A 23,811-nucleotide genomic window follows, 5' to 3' on the forward strand; every position below is an offset into this window, starting at 1 on the left:
GGGCGGTTCAGTCTGAGAGAGAGGACAGTTCAGTCTGAGAGAGGGGGAGGTACAGTCTGAGAGAGGGAGCGGTTTAGTCTGAGAGAGACGACGGTTCAGTCTGAGAGAGGGGGCGGTTCAGTCTGAGAGAGAGGACTGTTCAGTCTGAGAGAGGGGGCGGTTCAGTCTGAGAGAGGGAGCGGTTTAGTCTGAGAGAGAGGACGGTTCAGTCTGAGAGAGAGGACAGTTCAGTCTGAGAAAGGGAGCGGTTTAGTCTGAGAGAGAGGACGGTTCAGTCTGAGAGAGGGGCGGTTCAGTCTGAGAGAGAGGACAGTTCAGTCTGAGAGAACGGCCGTTTCAGTCTGAGAGAGGCGCGGTTCAGTCTGAGAGAAGGGGCGATTCAGTCTGAGAGAGGGGTGGCTCAGTCTGAGAGAGAGAACGGTTCATTCTGAGAGAGGGGGCGGTTCAGTCTGAGAGAGGGGCGGTTCAGTCTGAGAGAGGGGGCGGTTCAGTCTGAGAGAGGGGGCGGTTCAGTCTGTGGGTGGGGTTCAGTCTGAGAGAGGGGGTGTTCAGTCTGAGAGAGTGGGGTTCAGTCTGAGAGAGGTAACGGTTCAGTCTGAGAGAGGGAGGTTCAGTCTGAGAGATGGGTCGGTTCAGTCTGTGAGAGGGGGCGGTTCAGTCTGAGAGAGGGGGCGGTTCCGTCTGAGAGAGGTAGCGGATCAGTCTGAGAGAGGAAGCGGTTCAGTCTGCGAGAGGGGGCGGTTCAGTCTGAGAGAGGGGGCGGTTCAGTCTGAGAGAGGGGGCGGTTCAGTCTGAGAGAGGGGGCGGTTCAGTCTGAGAGAGGGGGGGTTCAGTCTGAGAGAGGGGGCAGTTCATTCTGAGAGAGGGGGCGGTTCAGTCTGAGAGAGGGGCCGTTCCGTCTGAGAGAGGTAGCGGATCAGTCTGAGAGAGGGGGGGTTCAGACTGAGAGAGGGGGCGGTTCAGTCTGGGAGTGGTAGCGGTTCAGTCTGAGAGAGATAGCGGTTCAGTCTGAGAGAGGGGTGTTCAGTCTGAGAGAGGGGTCGTTTCAGTCTGAGAGAGGGGTCGTTTCAGTCTGAGAGAGGGGGCGGTTCAGTCTGAGAGAGGGGCCGTTCAGTCTGAGAGCGAGGACAGCTCAGTCTGAGAGAGGGTCGGTTCAGTCTGAGGGAGGGGGCGGTACAGTCTGAGAGAGCGGGTGGTTCCGTCTGAGAGAGGGGGTTTCAGTCTGAGAGAGGTAGCGGTTCAGTCTGAGAGAGGTAGCGGATCAGTCTGAGAGAGGGGGGTTCAGTCTGAGAGAGGGGGCGGTTCAGTCTGAGAGAGGGGGCGGTTCAGTCTGAGAGAAGGGGCGTTTCACTCTGAGAGAGGGGCGGTTCAGTCTGAGAGCGAGGACAGCTCAGTCTGAGAGAGGGTCGGTTCAGTCTGAGAGAGGGGGCGGTTCAGTCTGAGAGAGGGGACGGTTCAGTCTGAGAGAGGGGGCGGTTCTGTCTGAGAGAGGTAGCGGTTCAGTCTGAGAGAGGGACGGTTCAGACTGAGAGAGGGGGCGGTTCAGTCTGAGGGAGGGGGCGGTTATGTCTGAGAGAGGGTCGGTTCCGTCTGTGAGAGGGGACGGTTCAGTCTGAGAGAGGGGGCGGTTCAGTCTGAGAGACAGGACAGTTCAGTCTGAGAGAGGGGGCGGTTCAGTCTGAGAGAAGGGGCGGTTCAGTCTGAGAGACAGGACAGTTCAGTCTGAGAGAGGGGGCGGTTCAGTCTGAGAGACAGGACAGTTCAGTCTGAGAGAGGGGGCGGTTCAGTCTGAGAGAGGGGGCGGTTCAATCTGAGATGGGGCGCTTCAGTCTGAGAGAGGGGGGATTCTGTCTGAGAGAGGGGGGTTCAGTCTGAGAGAGGGGGAGTTCAGTCTGAGAGAGGGGGCGGTTCAGTCTGAGAGAGGACTGTTCAGTCTGAGAGTGGGGGCGGTTCAGTCTGAGAGTGGGGGCGTTTCAGTCTGAGAGAGGGAGCGGTTTAGTCTGAGAGAGACGACGGTTCAGTCTGAGAGAGAGGACAGTTCATTCTGAGAGAGGGGCGGTTCAGTCTGAGAGAGGGGCGGTTCAGTCTGAAAGAGAGGACGGTTCAGTCTGAGAGAGGGGGCGGTTCAGTCTGAGAGAGAGGCGGTTCAGTCTGAGAGAGGGGGCGGTTCAATCTGCGAGAGGGGGCGGTTCAGTCTGTGGGGGGGGTTCAGTCTGAGAGAGGGGAGTACAGTCTGAGAGAGGGGGGTTCAGTCTGCGAGAGGTAGCGGTTCAGTCTGAGAGTGGTAGCGGTTCAGTCTGAGAGAGGGGGGTTCAGACTGAGAGAGGGGGCAGTTCAGTCTGAGAGAGGGGGCGGTTCAGTCTGAGAGAGGGGGCGGTTCCGTCTGAGAGAGGTAGCGGTTCAGTCTGAGAGGGTGTGCGGTTCAGTCTGAGAGAGGGCGGTTCAGTCTGTGAGAGGTAGTGGTTCAGTCTGAGAGAGGGGGCGGTTCAGTCTGAGAGAGGTGGGATTCAGTCTGAGAGGAGGACAGTTCAGTCTGAGGGAGGGGCAGTTCAGTCTGAGAGAGGGGGGTTCAGTCTGAGAGAGGGGGCGGTTCAGTCTGAGAGAGGGGGCATTTCAGTCTGAGAGAGGTAGCGGTTCAGTCTGAGAAAGGGGGCGGTTCAGTCTGAGAGAGGTGGGGTTCAGACTGACAGAGGCGACGGTTCAGTCAGGGGGGGTTTCATCCTGAGAGAGGGGCGGATCAGTCTGAAAGAGGGGGCGCTTCAGTTTGGGGGGGGTTCAGTCTGAGAGAGGGGGGGTTCAGACTGAGAGAGGGGGATTCAGTCTGGGAGAGGTAGCGGTTCAGTCTGAGAGAGATAGCGGTTCAGTCTGAGAGAGGGGTGTTCAGTCTGAGAGAGGGGTCGTTTCAGTCTGAGAGAGGGGTCGTTTCAGTCTGAGAGAGGGGGCGGTTCAGTCTGAGAGAGGGGCCGTTCAGTCTGAGAGCGAGGACAGCTCAGTCTGAGAGAGGGTCGGTTCAGTCTGAGAGAGGGGGCGGTTCAGTCTGAGAGAGGGGACGGTTCAGTGTGAGAGAGGGGGGTTCAGACTGAGAGAGGGGGCGGTTCAGTCTGAGGGAGGGGGCGGTTATGTCTGAGAGAGGGTCGGTTCCGTCTGTGAGAGGGGACGGTTCAGTCTGAGAGAGGGGGCGGTTCAGTCTGAGAGACAGGACAGTTCAGTCTGAGAGAGGGGGCGGTTCAGTCTGAGAGAAGGGGCGGTTCAGTCTGAGAGAGGTAGCGGTTCAGTCTGGGAGAGGGACGGTTCAGTCTGAGAGAGGTAGCGGTTCAGTCTGAGAGAGGGTCGGTTCTGTCTGAGAAAGGGGGCAGTTCAGTCTGAGAGAGGGGACGGTTCAGTCTGAGAGAGGGGGCGGTTCAGTCTGAGAGAGGTAGCGGTTCAGTCTGGGAGAGGGACGGTTCAGTCTGAGAGAGGGAGCGGTTCAGTCTGAGAGAGGGGACGGTTCAGTCTGAGAGAGGGGACGGTTCTGCATGAGAGAGGGGACTGTTCAGTCTGAGAGAGGGGGCGGTTCAGTCTGAGAGAGGGGGGAGGTTCAGTCTGAGAGAGGGGAAGGTTCAGTCTGAGAGAGGGGGCGGTTCAGCCTAAGAGAGGGGGCGGTTCAGTCTGAGAGAGAGGACAGTTCAGTCTGAGAGAGGGGTCGTTTCAGTCTGAGAGAGGGGGCGGTTCAGTCTGAGGGAAGGGGCGGTTCAGTCTGAGAGAGGGGCGGTTCAGTCTGAGAGAGGGGGCGGTTCAGTCTGGGGGGGGTTCAATCTGAGAGAGCGGGGGTTCAGTCTGAGAGAGGGGGTTCAGTCTGAGAGAGGTAGCGGTTCAGTCTGAGAGAGGGGGGTTCAGTCTGAGAGAGGGGGCGGTTCAGTCTGAGAGAGGTAGCGGTTCAGTCTGAGAGAGGGGGGTTCAGTCTGAGAGAGGGGGCGGTTCAGTCTGAGAGAGGGGGCGGTTCAGCCTGAGAGAGGGGGCGGTTCAGTCTGAGAGAGGGACGGTTCAGTCTGAGATAGGGGGCATTTCAGTCTGAGAGAGGGGGCGGATCAGTCTGAGAGAGGGGGCGGTTCAGCCTGAGAGAGGGGGCGGTTCAGTCTGAGAGAGGGACGGTTCAGTCTGAGATAGGGGGCATTTCAGTCTGGGAGAGGGACGGTTCAGTCTGAGAGAGGGGACGGTTCAGTCTGAGAGAGCGGGCGGTTCAGTCTGAGAGAGGGGGCTGTTCAGTCCGAGAGAGGGGGCGGTTCAGTCTGAGAGAGGGGGCGGCTCAGTCTGAGAGAAGGGACGGTTCAGTCTGAGAGAGGGGGCGGTTCATTCTGAGAGAGGGGGCGGTTCAGTCAGAGAGAGGGGGCGGATCAGTCTGAGAGAGGGAGCAGTTCAGTCTGAGAGAGGGGTCGTTAAGTCTGAGAGAGGGGGCGGTTCAGTCTGAGATGGGGCGGTTCAGTCTGAGAGAGGGGGGATTCAGTCTGAGAGAGGGGGGGTTCAGTCTGAGAGAGGGGGAGTTCAGTCTGAGAGAAGGGGCGGTTCAGTCTGAGAGAGGGGGCGGATCAGTCTGAGAGAGGGTACGCCAGTCTGGGAGAGGGGTGTTCAGTCTGTGAGAGGGGGCAGTTCAGTCTGAGAGAGGGCGGTTCAGCCTGAGAGAGGGGGCGGTTCAGTCTGAGAGAGGGCGGTTCAGCCTGAGAGAGGGGGCGGTTCAGTCTGAGAGAGCAATGTTCAGTCTGAGAGAGGGGGCGGTTCAGTCTGAGAGAGGGAGCGGTTTAGTCTGAGAGAGACGACGGTTCAGTCTGAGAGAGGGGGCGGTTCAGTCTGAGAGAGGGGGCGGTTTAGTCTGAGAGAGGGGGCGCGCCAGTCTGGGAGAGGGGGGTTCAGTCTGAGAGAGTGGATGGTTCAGTCTGAAAGAGGGCGGTTCAGTCTGAGAGAGGGGGCGTTCAGTCTGAGAGAGGGGCGGTCGAGTCTGAGATAGGGCAGTTCAGTCTGAGAGATGGGGGATTCAGTCTGAGAGAGGGGGGGTTCAGTCTGAGAGAGGGGGAGTTCAGTCTGAGAGAGGGGGCGGTTCAGTCTGAGAGAGTGGGCGGTTCAGTCTGAGAGAGGGGGCGCGCAAGTCTGGGAGAGGGGGGTTCAGTCTGAGAGAGTGGACGGTTCAGTCTGGGAGAGGGGGCGCACCAATCTGGGAGAGGGGGGTTCAGTCTGAGAGAGGGGGCGGTGCAGTCTGAGAGAGAGGGCGGTTCAGTCTGAGAGAGGGGGCAGTTCAGTCTGAGAGAGGGACTGTTCAGTCTGAGAGAGGGGGCGGTTCAGTCTGAGAGAGGGACTGTTCAGTCTGAGAGAGGGGGCGGTTCAGTCTGAGAGAGGGGACGGTTCAGTCTGAGAGAGAGGACGGTTCAGTCTGAGAGAGGGCGGTTCAGTCTGAGAGAGGGGGCGGTTCAGTCTGAGAGAGGGACTGTTCAGTCTGAGAGAGGGGGCAGTTCAGTCTGAGAGAGGGGGCAGTTCAGTCTGAGAGAGGGGGCGGTTCAGTCTGAGAGAGGGGGCGGTTCAGTCTGAGAGAGGGGGCGGTTCAGTCTGAGAGAGGGGGCGGTTCAGCCTGAGAGAGGGAGCGGTTTAGTCTGAGAGAGACGACGGTTCAGTCTGAGAGAGGGGGCGGTTCAGTCTGAGAGAGGGAGCGGTTTAGTCTGAGAGAGGGGGCGGGTACCGTCTGAGAGAGGGGCGGTTCAGTCTGAGAGAGGGGGCGGTTCAGTCTGGGGGGGGTTCAATCTGAGAGAGCGGGGGTTCAGTCTGAGAGAGGGGGTTCAGTCTGAGAGAGGTAGCGGTTCAGTCTGAGAGAGGGGGGTTCAGTCTGAGAGAGGGGGCGGTTCAGCCTAAGAGAGGGGGCGGTTCAGTCTGAGAGAGAGGACAGTTCAGTCTGAGAGAGGGGTCGTTTCAGTCTGAGAGAGGGGGCGGTTCAGTCTGAGGGAAGGGGCGGTTCAGTCTGAGAGAGGGGCGGTTCAGTCTGAGAGAGGGGGCGGTTCAGTCTGGGGGGGGTTCAATCTGAGAGAGCGGGGGTTCAGTCTGAGAGAGGGGGTTCAGTCTGAGAGAGGTAGCGGTTCAGTCTGAGAGAGGGGGGTTCAGTCTGAGAGAGGGGGCGGTTCAGCCTAAGAGAGGGGGCGGTTCAGTCTGAGAGAGAGGACAGTTCAGTCTGAGAGAGGGGTCGTTTCAGTCTGAGAGAGGGGGCGGTTCAGTCTGAGGGAAGGGGCGGTTCAGTCTGAGAGAGGGGCGGTTCAGTCTGAGAGAGGGGGCGGTTCAGTCTGGGGGGGGTTCAATCTGAGAGAGCGGGGGTTCAGTCTGAGAGAGGGGGTTCAGTCTGAGAGAGGGGGCGGTTCAGTCTGAGAGAGGGGGGTTCAGTCTGAGAGAGGGGGCGGTTCAGTCTGAGAGAGGGGGCGGTTCAGCCTGAGAGAGGGGGCGGTTCAGTCTGAGAGAGGGACGGTTCAGTCTGAGATAGGGGGCATTTCAGTCTGAGAGAGGGGGCGGATCAGTCTGAGAGAGGGGGCGGTTCAGCCTGAGAGAGGGGGCGGTTCAGTCTGAGAGAGGGACGGTTCAGTCTGAGATAGGGGGCATTTCAGTCTGGGAGAGGGACGGTTCAGTCTGAGAGAGGGGACGGTTCAGTCTGAGAGAGCGGGCGGTTCAGTCTGAGAGAGGGGGCTGTTCAGTCCGAGAGAGGGGGCGGTTCAGTCTGAGAGAGGGGGCGGCTCAGTCTGAGAGAAGGGACGGTTCAGTCTGAGAGAGGGGGCGGTTCATTCTGAGAGAGGGGGCGGTTCAGTCAGAGAGAGGGGGCGGATCAGTCTGAGAGAGGGAGCAGTTCAGTCTGAGAGAGGGGTCGTTAAGTCTGAGAGAGGGGGCGGTTCAGTCTGAGATGGGGCGGTTCAGTCTGAGAGAGGGGGGATTCAGTCTGAGAGAGGGGGGGTTCAGTCTGAGAGAGGGGGAGTTCAGTCTGAGAGAAGGGGCGGTTCAGTCTGAGAGAGGGGGCGGATCAGTCTGAGAGAGGGTACGCCAGTCTGGGAGAGGGGTGTTCAGTCTGTGAGAGGGGGCAGTTCAGTCTGAGAGAGGGCGGTTCAGCCTGAGAGAGGGGGCGGTTCAGTCTGAGAGAGGGCGGTTCAGCCTGAGAGAGGGGGCGGTTCAGTCTGAGAGAGCAATGTTCAGTCTGAGAGAGGGGGCGGTTCAGTCTGAGAGAGGGAGCGGTTTAGTCTGAGAGAGACGACGGTTCAGTCTGAGAGAGGGGGCGGTTCAGTCTGAGAGAGGGGGCGGTTTAGTCTGAGAGAGGGGGCGCGCCAGTCTGGGAGAGGGGGGTTCAGTCTGAGAGAGTGGATGGTTCAGTCTGAAAGAGGGCGGTTCAGTCTGAGAGAGGGGGCGTTCAGTCTGAGAGAGGGGCGGTCGAGTCTGAGATAGGGCAGTTCAGTCTGAGAGATGGGGGATTCAGTCTGAGAGAGGGGGGGTTCAGTCTGAGAGAGGGGGAGTTCAGTCTGAGAGAGGGGGCGGTTCAGTCTGAGAGAGTGGGCGGTTCAGTCTGAGAGAGGGGGCGCGCAAGTCTGGGAGAGGGGGGTTCAGTCTGAGAGAGTGGACGGTTCAGTCTGGGAGAGGGGGCGCACCAATCTGGGAGAGGGGGGTTCAGTCTGAGAGAGGGGGCGGTGCAGTCTGAGAGAGAGGGCGGTTCAGTCTGAGAGAGGGGGCAGTTCAGTCTGAGAGAGGGACTGTTCAGTCTGAGAGAGGGGGCGGTTCAGTCTGAGAGAGGGACTGTTCAGTCTGAGAGAGGGGGCGGTTCAGTCTGAGAGAGGGGACGGTTCAGTCTGAGAGAGAGGACGGTTCAGTCTGAGAGAGGGCGGTTCAGTCTGAGAGAGGGGGCGGTTCAGTCTGAGAGAGGGACTGTTCAGTCTGAGAGAGGGGGCAGTTCAGTCTGAGAGAGGGGGCAGTTCAGTCTGAGAGAGGGGGCGGTTCAGTCTGAGAGAGGGGGCGGTTCAGTCTGAGAGAGGGGGCGGTTCAGCCTGAGAGAGGGAGCGGTTTAGTCTGAGAGAGACGACGGTTCAGTCTGAGAGAGGGGGCGGTTCAGTCTGAGAGAGGGAGCGGTTTAGTCTGAGAGAGGGGGCGGTACCGTCTGAGAGAGGGAGCGGTTTAGTCTGAGAGAGACGACGGTTCAGTCTGAGAGAGGGGGCGGTTCAGTCTGAGAGAGAGGACAGTTCAGTCTGAGAGAGGGGGCGGTTCAGTCTGAGAGAGGGAGCGGTTTAGTCTGAGAGAGGGGGCGGTTCAGTCTGAGAGAGACGACGGTTCAGTCTGAGAGAGTGGATGGTTCAGTCTGAGAGAGAGGACAGTTCAGTCTGAGAGAGACGACGGTTCAGTCTGAGAGAGGGGGCGGTTCAGTCTGAGAGAGGGGGCGGTTTAGTCTGAGAGAGGGGGCGCGCCAGTCTGGGAGAGGGGGGTTCAGTCTGAGAGAGTGGATGGTTCAGTCTGAAAGAGGGCGGTTCAGTCTGAGAGAGGGGGCGTTCAGTCTGAGAGAGGGGCGGTCGAGTCTGAGATAGGGCTGTTCAGTCTGAGAGATGGGGGATTCAGTCTGAGAGAGGGGGGGTTCAGTCTGAGAGAGGGGGAGTTCAGTCTGAGAGAGGGGGCGGTTCAGTCTGAGAGAGGGGGCGGTTCAGTCTGAGAGAGGGGGCGCGCAAGTCTGGGAGAGGGGGGTTCAGTCTGAGAGAGTGGACGGTTCAGTCTGGGAGAGGGGGCGCACCAATCTGGGAGAGGGGGGTTCAGTCTGAGAGAGGGGGCGGTGCAGTCTGAGAGAGAGGGCGGTTCAGTCTGAGAGACGGGGCGGTTCAGTCTGAAAAGGGGGCGGTTCAGTCTGAGAGAGGGGACGGTTCAGTCGGAGAGAGGGGGCGGTTCAGTCGGAGAGAGGGGGCGGTTCAGTCGGAGAGAGGGGGCGGTTCAGTCTGAGAGAGGGGGCGGTTCAGTCTGAGAGAGAGGACGGTTCAGTCTGAGAGAGGGGGCGGTTCAGTCTGAGAGAGAGGACGGTTCAGTCTGAGAGAGGGCGGTTCAGTCAGAGAGGGGGCGGTTCAGTCTGAGAGAGGGGACGGTTCAGTCTGAGAGAGGGGGCAGTTCAGTCTGAGAGAGGGGGCAGTTCAGTCTGAGAGAGGGGGCGGTTCAGTCTGAGAGAGGGGGCGGTTCAGTCTGAGAGAAGGGGCGGTTCAGTCTGAGAGAGAGGACAGTTCAGTCTGAGAGAGGGGGCGGTACAGTCTGAGAGAGGGAGCGGTTTAGTCTGAGAGAGACGACGGTTCAGTCTGAGAGAGGGGGCGGTTCAGTCTGAGAGAGAGGACTGTTCAGTCTGAGAGAGGGGGCGGTTCAGTCTGAGAGAGGGAGCGGTTCAGTCTGAGAGAGGGGACGGTTCAGTGTGAGAGAGGGGGCGGTTCAGTCTGAGAGAGGGGGCGGTTCAGTCTGAGAGAGGGGAAGGTTCAGTCTGAGAGAGGGGCGGTCGAATCTGAGATAGGGCAGTTCAGTCTGAGAGATGGGGGATTCAGTCTGAGAGAGGGGGGGTTCAGTCTGAGAGAGGGGGAGTTCAGTCTGAGAGAGGGGGCGGTTCAGTCTGAGAGAGGGGGCGGTTCAGTCTGAGAGAGGGGGCGCGCAAGTCTGGGAGAGGGGGGTTCAGTCTGAGAGAGTGGACGGTTCAGTCTGGGAGAGGGGGCGCACCAATCTGGGAGAGGGGGGTTCAGTCTGAGAGAGGGGGCGGTGCAGTCTGAGAGAGGGGGCGGTTCAGTCTGAGAGAGAGGGCGGTTCAGTCGGAGAGAGGGGGCGGTTCAGTCTGAGCGAGGGGGCGGTTCAGTCTGAGAGAGGGGGCGGTTCGGTCTGAGAGAGGGGGCGGTTCAGTCTGAGAGAGGGGGCGGTTCAGTCTGAGAGAGGGACTGTTCAGTCTGAGAGAGGGGACGGTTCAGTCTGAGAGAGGGGGCAGTTCAGTCTGAGAGAGGAATGTTCAGTCTGAGAGAGGGGGCAGTTCAGTCTGAGAGAGGGGGCAGTTCAGTCTGAGAGAGGGGGCGGTTCAGTCTGAGAGAGGGGGCGGTTCAGTCTGAGAGAGGGGGCGGTTCAGTCTGAGAGAGAGGACAGTTCAGTCTGAGAGAGGGGGCGGTACAGTCTGAGAGAGGGAGCGGTTTAGTCTGAGAGAGACGACGGTTCAGTCTGAGAGAGGGGGCGGTTCAGTCTGAGAGAGAGGACTGTTCAGTCTGAGAGAGGGGGCGGTTCAGTCTGAGAGAGAGGACGGTTCAGTCTGAGAGAGGGGAAGGTTCAGTCTGAGAGAGACGACGGTTCAGTCTGAGAGAGGGGGCGGTTCAGTCTGAGAGAGAGGACTGTTCAGTCTGAGAGAGGGGGCGGTTCAGTCTGAGAGAGAGGACGGTTCAGTCTGAGAGAGGGGCGGTTCAGTCTGAGAGAGAGGACGGTTCAGTCTGAGAGAGAGGACAGTTCAGTCTGAGAAAGGGAGCGGTTTAGTCTGAGAGAGAGGACGGTTCAGTCTGAGAGAGGGGCGGTTCAGTCTGAGAGAGAGGACAGTTCAGTCTGAGAGAACGGCCGTTTCAGTCTGAGAGAGGCGCGGTTCAGTCTGAGAGAAGGGGCGATTCAGTCTGAGAGAGGGGTGGCTCAGTCTGAGAGAGAGAACGGTTCATTCTGAGAGAGGGGGCGGTTCAGTCTGAGAGAGGGGCGGTTCAGTCTGAGAGAGGGGGCGGTTCAGTCTGAGAGAGGGGGCGGTTCAGTCTGTGGGTGGGGTTCAGTCTGAGAGAGGGGGTGTTCAGTCTGAGAGAGTGGGGTTCAGTCTGAGAGAGGTAACGGTTCAGTCTGAGAGAGGGAGGTTCAGTCTGAGAGATGGGTCGGTTCAGTCTGTGAGAGGGGGCGGTTCAGTCTGAGAGAGGGGGCGGTTCCGTCTGAGAGAGGTAGCGGATCAGTCTGAGAGAGGGGGCGGTTCAGTCTGAGAGAGGGGGCGGTTCAGTCTGAGAGAGGGGGCGGTTCAGTCTGAGAGAGGGGGCGGTTCAGTCTGAGAGAGGGGGCGTTCAGTCTGAGAGAGGGGGGGTTCAGTCTGAGAGAGGGGGCAGTTCATTCTGAGAGAGGGGGCGGTTCAGTCTGAGAGAGGGGCCGTTCCGTCTGAGAGAGGTAGCGGATCAGTCTGAGAGAGGGGTGTTCAGACTGAGAGAGGGGGCGGTTCAGTCTGGGAGAGGTAGCGGTTCAGTCTGAGAGAGATAGCGGTTCAGTCTGAGAGAGGGGTGTTCAGTCTGAGAGAGGGGTCGTTTCAGTCTGAGAGAGGGGTCGTTTCAGTCTGAGAGCGAGGACAGCTCAGTCTGAGAGAGGGTCGGTTCAGTCTGAGGGAGGGGGCGGTACAGTCTGAGAGAGCGGGTGGTTCCGTCTGAGAGAGGGGGTTTCAGTCTGAGAGAGGTAGCGGTTCAGTCTGAGAGAAGGGGCGTTTCACTCTGAGAGAGGGGCGGTTCAGTCTGAGAGCGAGGACAGCTCAGTCTGAGAGAGGGTCGGTTCAGTCTGAGAGAGGGGGCAGTTCAGTCTGAGAGAGGGGACGGTTCAGTCTGAGAGAGGGGGCGGTTCTGTCTGAGAGAGGTAGCGGTTCAGTCTGAGAGAGGGACGGTTCAGACTGAGAGAGGGGGCGGTTCAGTCTGAGGGAGGGGGCGGTTATGTCTGAGAGAGGGTCGGTTCCGTCTGTGAGAGGGGACGGTTCAGTCTGAGAGAGGGGGGTTCAGTCTGAGAGAGGGGGCGGTTCAGTCTGAGAGAGGGGGCGGTTCAGTCTGAGAGAGGGGGCGGTTCAGTCTGAGAGAAGGGGCGTTTCACTCTGAGAGAGGGGGCGGTTCAGTCTGAGAGAGGGGGCGGTTCAGTCTGAGAGAGGGGGGTTCAGTCTGAGAGAGGGGGCGGTTATGTCTGAGAGAGGGTCGGTTCCGTCTGTGAGAGGGGACGGTTCAGTCTGAGAGAGGGGGCGGTTCAGTCTGAGAGACAGGACAGTTCAGTCTGAGAGAGGGGGCGGTTCAGTCTGAGAGAAGGGGCGGTTCAGTCTGAGAGACAGGACAGTTCAGTCTGAGAGAGGGGGCGGTTCAGTCTGAGAGACAGGACAGTTCAGTCTGAGAGAGGGGGCGGTTCAGTCTGAGAGAGGGGGCGGTTCAGTCTGAGAGAGGGGGCGGTTCAGTCTGAGAGAAGGGGCGTTTCACTCTGAGAGAGGGGCGGTTCAGTCTGAGAGCGAGGACAGCTCAGTCTGAGAGAGGGTCGGTTCAGTCTGAGAGAGGGGGCAGTTCAGTCTGAGAGAGGGGACGGTTCAGTCTGAGAGAGGGGGCGGTTCTGTCTGAGAGAGGTAGCGGTTCAGTCTGAGAGAGGGACGGTTCAGACTGAGAGAGGGGGCGGTTCAGTCTGAGGGAGGGGGCGGTTATGTCTGAGAGAGGGTCGGTTCCGTCTGTGAGAGGGGACGGTTCAGTCTGAGAGAGGGGGCGGTTCAGTCTGAGAGACAGGACAGTTCAGTCTGAGAGAGGGGGCGGTTCAGTCTGAGAGAAGGGGCGGTTCAGTCTGAGAGACAGGACAGTTCAGTCTGAGAGAGGGGGCGGTTCAGTCTGAGAGACAGGACAGTTCAGTCTGAGAGAGGGGGCGGTTCAGTCTGAGAGAGGGGGCGGTTCAATCTGAGATGGGGCCCTTCAGTCTGAGAGAGGGGGGATTCTGTCTGAGAGAGGGGGGTTCAGTCTGAGAGAGGGGGAGTTCAGTCTGAGAGAGGGGGCGGTTCAGTCTGAGAGAGGACTGTTCAGTCTGAGAGTGGGGGCGGTTCAGTCTGAGAGTGGGGGCGGTTCAGTCTGAGAGAGGGAGCGGTTTAGTCTGAGAGAGACGACGGTTCAGTCTGAGAGAGAGGACAGTTCATTCTGAGAGAGGGGCGGTTCAGTCTGAGAGGAGGGGCGGTTCAGTCTGAGAGAGGGGCGGTTCAGTCTGAAAGAGAGGACGGTTCAGTCTGAGAGAGGGGGCGGTTCAGTCTGAGAGAGAGGCGGTTCAGTCTGAGAGAGGGGGCGGTTCAATCTGCGAGAGGGGGCGGTTCAGTCTGTGGGGGGGGTTCAGTCTGAGAGAGGGGAGTACAGTCTGAGAGAGGGGGGTTCAGTCTGCGAGAGGTAGCGGTTCAGTCTGAGAGTGGTAGCGGTTCAGTCTGAGAGAGGGGGGTTCAGACTGAGAGAGGGGGCAGTTCAGTCTGAGAGAGGGGGCGGTTCAGTCTGAGAGAGGGGGCGGTTCCGTCTGAGAGAGGTAGCGGTTCAGTCTGAGAGGGTGTGCGGTTCAGTCTGAGAGAGGGGGCGGTTCAGTCTGTGAGAGGTAGTGGTTCAGTCTGAGAGAGGGGGCGGTTCAGTCTGAGAGAGGTGGGATTCAGTCTGAGAGGAGGACAGTTCAGTCTGAGGGAGGGGCAGTTCAGTCTGAGAGAGGGGGGTTCAGTCTGAGAGAGGGGGCGGTTCAGTCTGAGAGAGGGGGCATTTCAGTCTGAGAGAGGTAGCGGTTCAGTCTGAGAAAGGGGGCGGTTCAGTCTGAGAGAGGTGGGGTTCAGACTGACAGAGGCGACGGTTCAGTCAGGGGGGGTTTCATCCTGAGAGAGGGGCGGATCAGTCTGAAAGAGGGGGCGCTTCAGTTTGGGGGGGGTTCAGTCTGAGAGAGGGGGGGTTCAGACTGAGAGAGGGGGATTCAGTCTGGGAGAGGTAGCGGTTCAGTCTGAGAGAGATAGCGGTTCAGTCTGAGAGAGGGGTGTTCAGTCTGAGAGAGGGGTCGTTTCAGTCTGAGAGAGGGGTCGTTTCAGTCTGAGAGAGGGGCGGTTCAGTCTGAGAGAGGGGCCGTTCAGTCTGAGAGCGAGGACAGCTCAGTCTGAGAGAGGGTCGGTTCAGTCTGAGGGAGGGGGCGGTACAGTCTGAGAGAGCGGGTGGTTCCGTCTGAGAGAGGGGGGTTCAGTCTGAGAGAGGGGGCGGTTCAGTCTGAGAGAGGGGCGGTTCAGTCTGAGAGCGAGGACAGCTCAGTCTGAGAGAGGGTCGGTTCAGTCTGAGAGAGGGGGCGGTTCAGTCTGAGAGAGGGGACGGTTCAGTGTGAGAGAGGGGGCGGTTCTGTCTGAGAGAGGTAGCGGTTCAGTCTGAGAGAGGGACGGTTCAGACTGAGAGAGGGGGCGGTTCAGTCTGAGGGAGGGGGCGGTTATGTCTGAGAGAGGGTCGGTTCCGTCTGTGAGAGGGGACGGTTCAGTCTGAGAGAGGGGGCGGTTCAGTCTGAGAGAGGGGGCGGTTCAGTCTGAGAGACAGGACAGTTCAGTCTGAGAGAGGGGACGGTTCAGTCTGAGAGAAGGGGCGGTTCAGTCTGAGAGACAGGACAGTTCAGTCTGAGAGAGGGGGCGGTTCAGTCTGAGAGACAGGACAGTTCAGTCTGAGAGAGGGGGCGGTTCAGTCTGAGAGAGGGGGCGGTTCAGTCTGAGAGAAGGGGCGGTTCAGTCAGAGAGAGGGGCGGTTCAGTCTGAGAGCAAGGACAGCTCAGTCTGAGAGAGGGTCGGTTCTGTCTGAGAAAGGGGGCAGTTCAGTCTGAGAGAGGGGGCGGTTCAGTCTGAGAGAGGTAGCGGTTCAGTCTGGGAGAGGGACGGTTCAGTCTGAGAGAGGGAGCGGTTCAGTCTGAGAGAGGGGACGGTTCAGTCTGAGAGAGGGGACGGTTCTGCATGAGAGAGGGGACTGTTCAGTCTGAGAGAGGGGGCGGTTCAGTCTGAGAGAGGGGGGAGGTTCAGTCTGAGAGAGGGGAAGGTTCAGTCTGAGAGAGGGGGCGGTTCAGCCTAAGAGAGGGGGCGGTTCAGTCTGGGGGTGGTTCAATCTGAGAGAGCGGGGGTTCAGTCTGAGAGAGGGGGCGGTTCAGTCTGGGGGGGGTTCAATCTGAGAGAGCGGGGGTTCAGTCTGAGAGAGGGGGTTCAGTCTGAGAGAGGTAGCGGTTCAGTCTGAGAGAGGGGGGTTCAGTCTGAGAGAGGGGGCGGTTCAGTCTGAGAGAGGTAGCGGTTCAGTCTGAGAGAGGGGGGTTCAGTCTGAGAGAGGGGGCGGTTCAGTCTGAGAGAGGGGGCGGTTCAGTCAGGGAGAGGGGGCGGTTCAGTCTGAGAGAAGGGACGGTTCAGTCTGAGAGAGGGGGCGGTTCATTCTGAGAGAGGGGGCGGATCAGTCTGAGAGAGGGAGCAGTTCAGTCTGAGAGAGGGGTCGTTAAGTCTGAGAGAGTGGGCGGTTCAGTCTGAGATGGGGCGGTTCAGTCTGAGAGAGGGGGGATTCAGTCTGAGAGAGGGGGGGTTCAGTCTGAGAGAGGGGGAGTTCAGTCTGAGAGAAGGGGCGGTTCAGTCTGAGAGAGGAGGCGGTTCAGTCTGAGAGAGGGGCGGCTCAGTCTGAGAGAGGGAGCGGTTTAGTCTGAGAGAGACGACGGTTCAGTCTGAGAGAGGGGGCGGTTCAGTCTGAGAGGGGGGGCGCGCCAGTCTGGGAGAGGGGGGTTCAGTCTGATAGAGTGGATGGTTCAGTCTGAAAGAGGGCGGTTCAGTCTGAGAGAGGGGGCGTTCAGTCTGAGAGAGGGGGCGGTTCAGTCTGAGAGAGGGGCGGTCGAGTCTGAGATAGGGCAGTTCAGTCTGAGAGATGGGGGATTCAGTCTGAGAGAGGGGGGGTTCAGTCTGAGAGAGGGGGAGTTCAGTCTGGGAGAGGGGGCGGTTCAGTCTGAGAGAGGGGGCGGTTCAGTCTGAGAGAGTGGGCGGTTCAGTCTGAGAGAGGGGGCGCGCAAGTCTGGGAGAGGGGGGTTCAGTCTGAGAGAGTGGACGGTACAGTCTGGGAGAGAGGGCGGTTCAGTCTGAGAGAGGGGGCGGTTCAGTCTGAAAAGGGGGCGGTTCAGTCTGAGAGAGAGGGCGGTTCAGTCGGAGAGAGGGGTTGGTTCAGTCTGAGAGAGGGGCGGTTCAGTCGGAGAGAGGGGGCGGTTCAGTCTGAGAGAGGGGCGGTTCAGTCGGAGAGAGGGGGCGGTTCAGTCTGAGAGAGGGGCGGTTCAGTCTGAGAGAGAGGACGGTTCAGTCTGAGAGAGGGCGGTTCAGTCTGAGAGAGGGGTGGGTTCAGTCTGAGAGAGGGGGCAGTTCAGTCTGAGAGAGGAATGTTCAGTCTGAGAGAGGGGACGGTTCAGTCTGAGAGAGGGGTGGGTTCAGTCTGAGAGAGGGGGCAGTTCAGTCTGAGAGAGGAATGTTCAGTCTGAGGGAGGGGGCAGTTCAGTCTGAGAGAGGAATGTTCAGTCTGAGAGAGGGGACGGTTCAGTCTGAGAGAGGGGGCAGTTCAGTCTGAGAGAGGGGGCGGTTCAGTCTGAGAGAGGGGGCGGTTCAGTCTGAGAGAGGGGGCGGTTCAGTCTGAGAGAGAGGACAGTTCAGTCTGAGAGAGGGGGCGGTACCGTCTGAGAGAGGGAGCGGTTTAGTCTGAGAGAGACGACGGTTCAGTCTGAGAGAGGGGGCGGTTCAGTCTGAGAGAGAGGACAGTTCAGTCTGAGAGAGGGGGCGGTTCAGTCTGAGAGAGGGAGCGGTTTAGTCTGAGAGAGACGACGGTTCAGTCTGAGAGAGGGGGCGGTTCAGTCTGAGAGAGGGGGCGGTTTAGTCTGAGAGAGGGGGCGCGCCAGTCTGGGAGAGGGGGGTTCAGTCTGAGAGAGGGGGTGGTTCAGTCTGAAAGAGGGCGGTTCAGTCTGAGAGAGGGGGCGTTCAGTCTGAGAGAGGGGCGGTCGAGTCTGAGATAGGGCTGTTCAGTCTGAGAGATGGGGGATTCAGTCTGAGAGAGGGGGGGTTCAGTCTGAGAGAGGGGGAGTTCAGTCTGAGAGAGGGGGCGGTTCAGTCTGAGAGAGGGGGCGGTTCAGTCTGAGAGAGGGGACGGTTCAGTCTGAGAGAGAGGGCGGTTCAGTCGGAGAGAGGGGGCGGTTCAGTCTGAGAGAGAGGACGGTTCAGTCTGAGAGAGGGCGGTTCAGTCTGAGAGAGGGGGCGGTTCAGTCTGAGAGAGGGACTGTTCAGTCTGAGAGAGGGGACGGTTCAGTCTGAGAGAGGGAGCAGTTCAGTCTGAGAGAGGAATGTTCAGTCTGAGAGAGGGGGCAGTTCAGTCTGAGAGAGAGGGCAGTTCAGTCTGAGAGAGGGGGCGGTTCAGTCCGAGAGAGGGGGCGGTTCAGTCTGAGAGAAGGGGCGGTTCAGTCTGAGAGAGAGGACAGTTCAGTCTGAGAGAGGGGGCGGTACAGTCTGAGAGAGGGAGCGGTTTAGTCTGAGAGAGACGACGGTTCAGTCTGAGAGAGGGGGCGGTTCAGTCTGAGAGAGAGGACTGTTCAGTCTGAGAGAGGGGGCGGTTCAGTCTGAGAGAGGGAGCGGTTCAGTCTGAGAGAGGGGGCGGTTCAGTCTGAGAGAGGGAGCGGTTTAGTCTGAGAGAGAGGACGGTTCAGTCTGAGAGAGAGGACAGTTCAGTCTGAGAAAGGGAGCGGTTTAGTCTGAGAGAGAGGACGGTTCAGTCTGAGAGAGAGGACAGTTCAGTCTGAGAGAACAGGCGTTTCAGTCTGAGAGAGGCGCGGTTCAGTCTGAGAGAAGGGGCGATTCAGTCTGAGAGAGGGGTGGTTCAGTCTGAGAGAGAGAACGGTTCATTCTGAGAGAGGGGGCGGTTCAGTCTGAGAGAGGGGCGGTTCAGTCTGAGAGAGGGGGCGTTTCAGTCTGTGGGTGGGGTTCAGTCTGAGAGAGGGGGTGTTCAGTCTGAGAGAGTGGGGTTCAGTCTGAGAGATGGGTCGGTTCAGTCTGTGAGAGGGGGCGGTTCAGTCTGAGAGAGGGGGCGGTTCCGTCTGAGAGAGGTAGCGGATCAGTCTGAGAGAGGGGGCGGTTCAGTCTGAGAGAGGGGGCGGTTCAGTCTGAGAGAGGGGGCGGTTCAGTCTGAGAGAGGGGGCGGTTCAGTCTGAGAGAGGGGGGGTTCAGTCTGAGAGAGGGGGCAGTTCATTCTGAGAGAGGGGGCGGTTCAGTCTGAGAGAGGGGGCGGTTCAATCTGAGATGGGGCGCTTCAGTCTGAGAGAGGGGGGATTCTGTCTGAGAGAGGGGGGTTCAGTCTGAGAGAGGGGGAGTTCAGTCTGAGAGAGGGGGCGGTTCAGTCTGAGAGAGGACTGTTCAGTCTGAGAGTGGGGGCGGTTCAGTCTGAGAGTGGGGGCGGTTCAGTCTGAGAGAGGGAGCGGTTTAGTCTGAGAGAGACGACGGTTCAGTCTGAGAGAGAGGACAGTTCATTCTGAGAGAGGGGCGGTTCAGTCTGAGAGGAGGGGCGGTTCAGTCTGAGAGAGGGGCGGTTCAGTCTGAAAGAGAGGACAGTTCAGTCTGAGAGAGGGGGCGGTTCAGTCTGAGAGAGAGGCGGTTCAGTCTGAGAGAGGGGGCGGTTCAATCTGCGAGAGGGGGCGGTTCAGTCTGTGGGGGGGGTTCAGTCTGAGAGAGGGGAGTACAGTCAGAGAGGGGGGTTCAGTCTGCGAGAGGTAGCGGTTCAGTCTGAGAGTGGTAGCGGTTCAGTCTGAGAGAGGGGGCAGTTCAGTCTGAGAGAGGGGGCGGTTCAGTCTGAGAGAGGGGGCGGTTCCGTCTGAGAGAGGTAGCGGTTCAGTCTGAGAGGGTGTGCGGTTCAGTCTGAGAGAGGGGGCGGTTCAGTCTGAGAGAGGGGGCGGTTCAGTCTGTGAGAGGTAGTGGTTCAGTCTGAGAGAGGGGGCGGTTCAGTCTGAGAGAGGTGGGATTCAGTCTGAGAGGAGGACAGTTCAGTCTGAGGGAGGGGCAGTTCAGTCTGAGAGAGGGGGGTTCAGTCTGAGAGAGGGGGCGGTTCAGTCTGAGAGAGGGGGCATTTCAGTCTGAGAGAGGTAGCGGTTCAGTCTGAGAAAGGGGGCGGTTCAGTCTGAGAGAGGTGGGGTTCAGACTGACAGAGGGGACGGTTCAGTCAGGGGGGGCTTCATCCTGAGAGAGGGGCGGATCAGTCTGAAAGAGGGGGCGCTTCAGTTTGGGGGGGGTTCAATCTGAGAGAGGGGGGGTTCAGACTGAGAGAGGGGGATTCAGTCTGGGAGAGGTAGCGGTTCAGTCTGAGAGAGATAGCGGTTCAGTCTGAGAGAGGGGTGTTCAGTCTGAGAGAGGGGTCGTTTCAGTCTGAGAGAGGGGTCGTTTCAGTCTGAGAGAGGGGGCGGTTCAGTCTGAGAGAGGGGCCGTTCAGTCTGAGAGCGAGGACAGCTCAGTCTGAGAGAGGGTCGGTTCAGTCTGAGGGAGGGGGCGGTACAGTCTGAGAGAGCGGGTGGTTCAGTCTGAGAGAGGGGGTTTCAGTCTGAGAGAGGTAGCGGTTCAGTCTGAGAGAGGTAGCGGATCAGTCTGAGAGAGGGGTTTCAGTCTGAGAGAGGGGGCGGTTCAGTCTGAGGGAGGGGGCGGTTATGTCTGAGAGAGGGTCGGTTCCGTCTGTGAGAGGGGACGGTTCAGTCTGAGAGAGGGGGCGGTTCAGTCTGAGAGACAGGACAGTTCAGTCTGAGAGAGGGGGCGGTTCAGTCTGAGAGACAGGACAGTTCAGTCTGAGAGAGGGGGCGGTTCAGTCTGAGAGAGGGGGCGGTTCAGTCTGAGAGAAGGGGCGGTTCAGTCTGAGAGAGGGGGCGGTTCAGTCTGAGAGAGGGGGCGGTTCAGTCTGAGAGAAGGGGCGGTTCAGTCAGAGAGAGGGGGCGGTTCAGTCTGAGAGAGGGGGCGGTTCAATCTGAGAGAGGGGGTGGTTCAGTCTGAGAGAGGGGGCGGTTCAGTCTGAGAGAGGGGGCGGTTCAGTCTGAGAGAGGGGGCGGTTCAGTCTGAGAGAGGTAGCGGTTCAGTCTGGGAGAGGGACGGTTCAGTCTGAGAGAGGGAGCGGTTCAGTCTGAGAGAGGGGCGGTTCAGTCTGAGAGAGGGGGCAGTTCAGTCTGAGAGAGGGGACGGTTCAGTCTGAGAGAGGGGGCGGTTCAGTCTGAGAGAGGGGGCGGTTCAGTCTGAGAGAGGGGGCGGTTCAGTCTGAGAGAGGTAGCGGTTCAGTCTGGGAGAGGGACGGTTCAGTCTGAGAGAGGGAGCGGTTCAGTCTGAGAGAGAGGACTGTTCAGTCTGAGAGAGGGGGCGGTTCAGTCTGAGAGAGGGGGGAGGTTCAGTCTGAGAGAGGGGAAGGTTCAGTCTGAGAGAGGGGGCGGTTCAGTCTGAGAGAGGGGTCGTTTCAGTCTGAGAGAGGGGGCGGTTCAGTCTGAGAGAAGGGGCGGTTCAGTCTGAGAGAGGGGCGGTTCAGTCTGAGAGAGGGGGCGGTTCAGTCTGGGGGGGGTTCAATCTGAGAGAGCGGGGGTTCAGTCTGAGAGAGGGGGTTCAGTCTGAGAGAGGTAGCGGTTCAGTCTGAGAGAGGGGGGTTCAGTCTGAGAGAGGGGGCGGTTCAGTCTGAGAGAGGGGGCGGTTCAGTCTGAGAGAGGGGGCGGTTCAGTCTGAGAGAGGTAGCGGTTCAGTCTGAGAGCGGGGGCGGTTCAGTCTGAGAGCGGGACGTTTCCGTCTGTGAGAGGGGACGGTTCAGTCTGAGAGAGCGGGCGGTTCAGTCTGAGAGAGGGGGCGGTTCAGTCTGAGAGAGGGGACGGTTCAGTCTGAGAGAGGGATGGTTCAGCCTGAGAGAGGGGGCGGTTCAGTCTGAGAGAGAGGGCGGTTCAGTCTGAGAGAGGGACGGTTCAGTCTGAGATAGGGGGCATTTCAGTCTGAGAGAGGGGGCGTTCAGTCTGAGAGAGAGGGGATTCAATCTGACAGAGGGGCGGTTCCATCTGAGAGAGGGGACGGTTCAGTCTGAGAGAGCGGGCGGTTCAGTCCGAGAGAGGGGGCTGTTCAGTCCGAGAGAGGGGGCGGTTCAGTCAGGGAGAGGGGGCGGTTCAGTCTGAGAGAGGGGGCGGCTCAGTCTGAGAGAAGGGACGGTTCAGTCTGAGAGAGGGGGCGGTTCATTCTGAGAGAGGGGGCGGTTCAGTCAGAGAGAGGGGGCGGATCAGTCTGAGAGAGGGAGCAGTTCAGTCTGAGAGAGGGGTCGTTAAGTCTGAGAGAGTGGCGGTCAAGACTGAGAGAGAGGACACTTCAGTCTGAGAGAGGGGGCGGTTCAGTCTGAGATGGGGCGGTTCAGTCTGAGAGAGGGGGGATTCAGTCTGAGAGAGGGGGGGTTCAGTCTGAGAGAGGGGGAGTTCAGTCTGAGAGAAGGGGCGGTTCAGTCTGAGAGAGGGGGCGGATCAGTCTGAGAGAGGGTACGCCAGTCTGGGAGAGGGGTGTTCAGTCTGTGAGAGGGGGCAGTTCAGTCTGAGAGAGGGGGCGGTTCAGTCTGAGAGAGGGCGGTTCAGCCTGAGAGAGGGGGCGGTTCAGTCTGAGAGAGCAATGTTCAGTCTGAGAGAGGGGGCGGTTCAGTCTGAGAGAGGAGGCGGTTCAGTCTGAGAGAGAGGACAGTTCAGTCTGAGAGAGGGGGCGGTTCAGTCTGAGAGAGGGAGCGGTTTAGTCTGAGAGAGACGACGGTTCAGTCTGAGAGAGGGGGCGGTTCAGTCTGAGAGAGGGGGCGGTTTAGTCTGAGAGAGGGGGCGCGCCAGTCTGGGAGAGGGGGGTTCAGTCTGAGAGAGTGGATGGTTCAGTCTGAAAGAGGGCGGTTCAGTCTGAGAGAGGGGGCGGTTCAGTCTGAGAGAGGGACTGTTCAGTCTGAGAGAGGGGGCGGTTCAGCCTGAGAGAGGGGGCGGTTCAGTCTGAGAGAGGACTGTTCAGTCTGAGAGAGGGAGCGGTTCAGTCTGAGAGAGGGGCCGGATCAGTCTGAGAGGAGGGGCGGTTCAGTCTGAGAGAGAGGCGGTTCAGTCTGAGAGAGGGGGCGGTTCAGTCTGAGAGAGGGGGCGGTTCAGTCTGTGGGGGGGGTTCAGTCTGAGAGAGGGGAGTACAGTCTGAGAGAGGGGGGTTCAGTCTGCGAGAGGTGGCGGTTCAGCCTGAGAGTGGTAGCGGTTCAGTCTGAGAGAGGAAGGTTCAGACTGAGAGAGGGGGCAGTTCAGTCTGAGAGAGGCGGCGGTTTAGTCTGAGAGAGTGGGCGGTTCCGTCTGAGAGAGGTAGCGGTTCAGTCTGAGAGGGTGTGCGGTTGAGTCTGAGAGAGGGGGCGGTTCAGTCTGTGAGAGGGAGCGGTTCAGTCTGAGAGAGGTAGTGGTTCAGTCTGAGAGAGGGGGCGGTTCAGTCTGAGAGAGGTGGGATTCAGTCTGAGAGAGGGGACGGTTCAGTCTGAGGGAGGGGCAGTTCAGTCTGAGAGAGGGGGGTTCAGTCTGAGAGAGGGGGCGGTTCAGTCTGAGAAAGGGGGCGGTTCAGTCTGAGAGAGGTGGGGTTCAGACTGACAGAGGCGACGGTTCAGTCTGGGGCGGCTTTATCCTGGGAGAGGGGCGGTTCAGTCTGAAAGAGGGGGCGGTTCAGTTTGGGGGGTGTTCAGTCTGAGAGAGGGGGGGTTCAGACTGAGAGAGGGGGATTCAGTCTGAGAGAGGTAGCGGTTCAGTCTGAGAGAGATAGCGGTTCAGTCTGAGAGAGGTGGGTTCAGTCTGAGAGAGGGGTCGTTTCAGTCTGAGAGAGGGGGGTTCAGTCTGAGAGAGGGGTCGTTTCAGTCTGAGAGAGGGGGCGGTTCAGTCTGAGAGCGAGGACAGCTCAGTCTGAGAGAGGGGGCGGTACAGTCTGAGAGAGGGGGTGGTTCAGTCTGAGAGAGGGGCGGTTCAGTCTGGTGGGGGGTCAATCTGAGAGAGAGGGGGTTCAGTCTGAGAATGGGGGGTTCAGTCTGAGAGAGGTAGCGGTTCAGTCTGAGAGAGGTAGCGGATCAGTCTGAGAGAGGGGGGTTCAGTCTGAGAGAGGGGGCGGTTCAGTCTGAGAGAGGGGGCAGTTCAGTCTGAGAGAGGGGGCGGATCAGTCTGAGAGAGGGGGCGGTTCAGTCTGAGAGAGGGAGCGGTTTAGTCTGAGAGAGACGACGGTTCAGTCTGAGAGAGGGGGCGGTTCAGTCTGAGAGAGAGGGCGGATCAGTCTGAGAGAGGGGGCGGTTCAGTCTGAGAGAGGGAGCGGTTTAGTCTGACAGAGACGACGTTTCAGCCTGAGAGAGGGGGCCGTTCAGTCTGAGAGGGAGGACTGTTCAGTCTGAGAGGAGGGGCGGTTCAGTTTGAGAGAGCGGCGGTTCAGTCTGAGAGAGGGGGCGGTTCAGTCTGAGGGGGGGGCCGGTTCAGTCTGTGGGGTGGGTTCAGTCTGAGAGGGGGCAGTTCAGTCTGAGAGAGGGGGCGGTTCAGTCTGAGAGAGGGGGCGGTTCAGTCTGAGAGTGGTAGCGGTTCAGTCTGAGAGAGGGGGGTTCAGACTGAGAGAGGGGGTTTCAGTCTGAGAGAGGGGGCGGTTCAGTCTGAGAGAGGGGGCGGTTCAGTCTGAGAGAGGGGGCGGTTCAGTCTGAGAGAGGGGGCGGTTCAGTCTGAGAGAGGGGGCGCTTCAGTCTGAGAGAAGGGGCGGTTCAGTCTGAGAGAGGGGCGGTTCAGTCTGAGAGCGAGGACAGCTCAGTCTGAGAGAGGGGGCGGTTCCGTCTGAGAGAGGTAGCGGTTCAGTCTGAGGGAGGGGGCGGTTAAGTCTGAGAGAGGGTCGGTTCCGTCTGTGAGAGGGGACGGTTCAGTCTGAGAGAGGGGGCGGTTCAGCCTGAGAGAGGGGGCGGTTCAGTCTGAGAGAGAGGGCAGTTCAGTCTGAGAGAGGGGGCGGTTCAGTCTGAGAGAAGGGGTGGTTCAGTCAGAGAGAGGGGGCGGTTCAGTCTGAGAGAGAGGACAGCTCAG

This window comes from Somniosus microcephalus, unplaced genomic scaffold (assembly GCF_052327205.1).
Source record: "Somniosus microcephalus isolate GS21.2 unplaced genomic scaffold, FLI_Smic_1.0 unresolved_chr2, whole genome shotgun sequence".
In the NCBI taxonomy this organism is placed as follows: domain Eukaryota; kingdom Metazoa; phylum Chordata; class Chondrichthyes; order Squaliformes; family Somniosidae; genus Somniosus; species Somniosus microcephalus.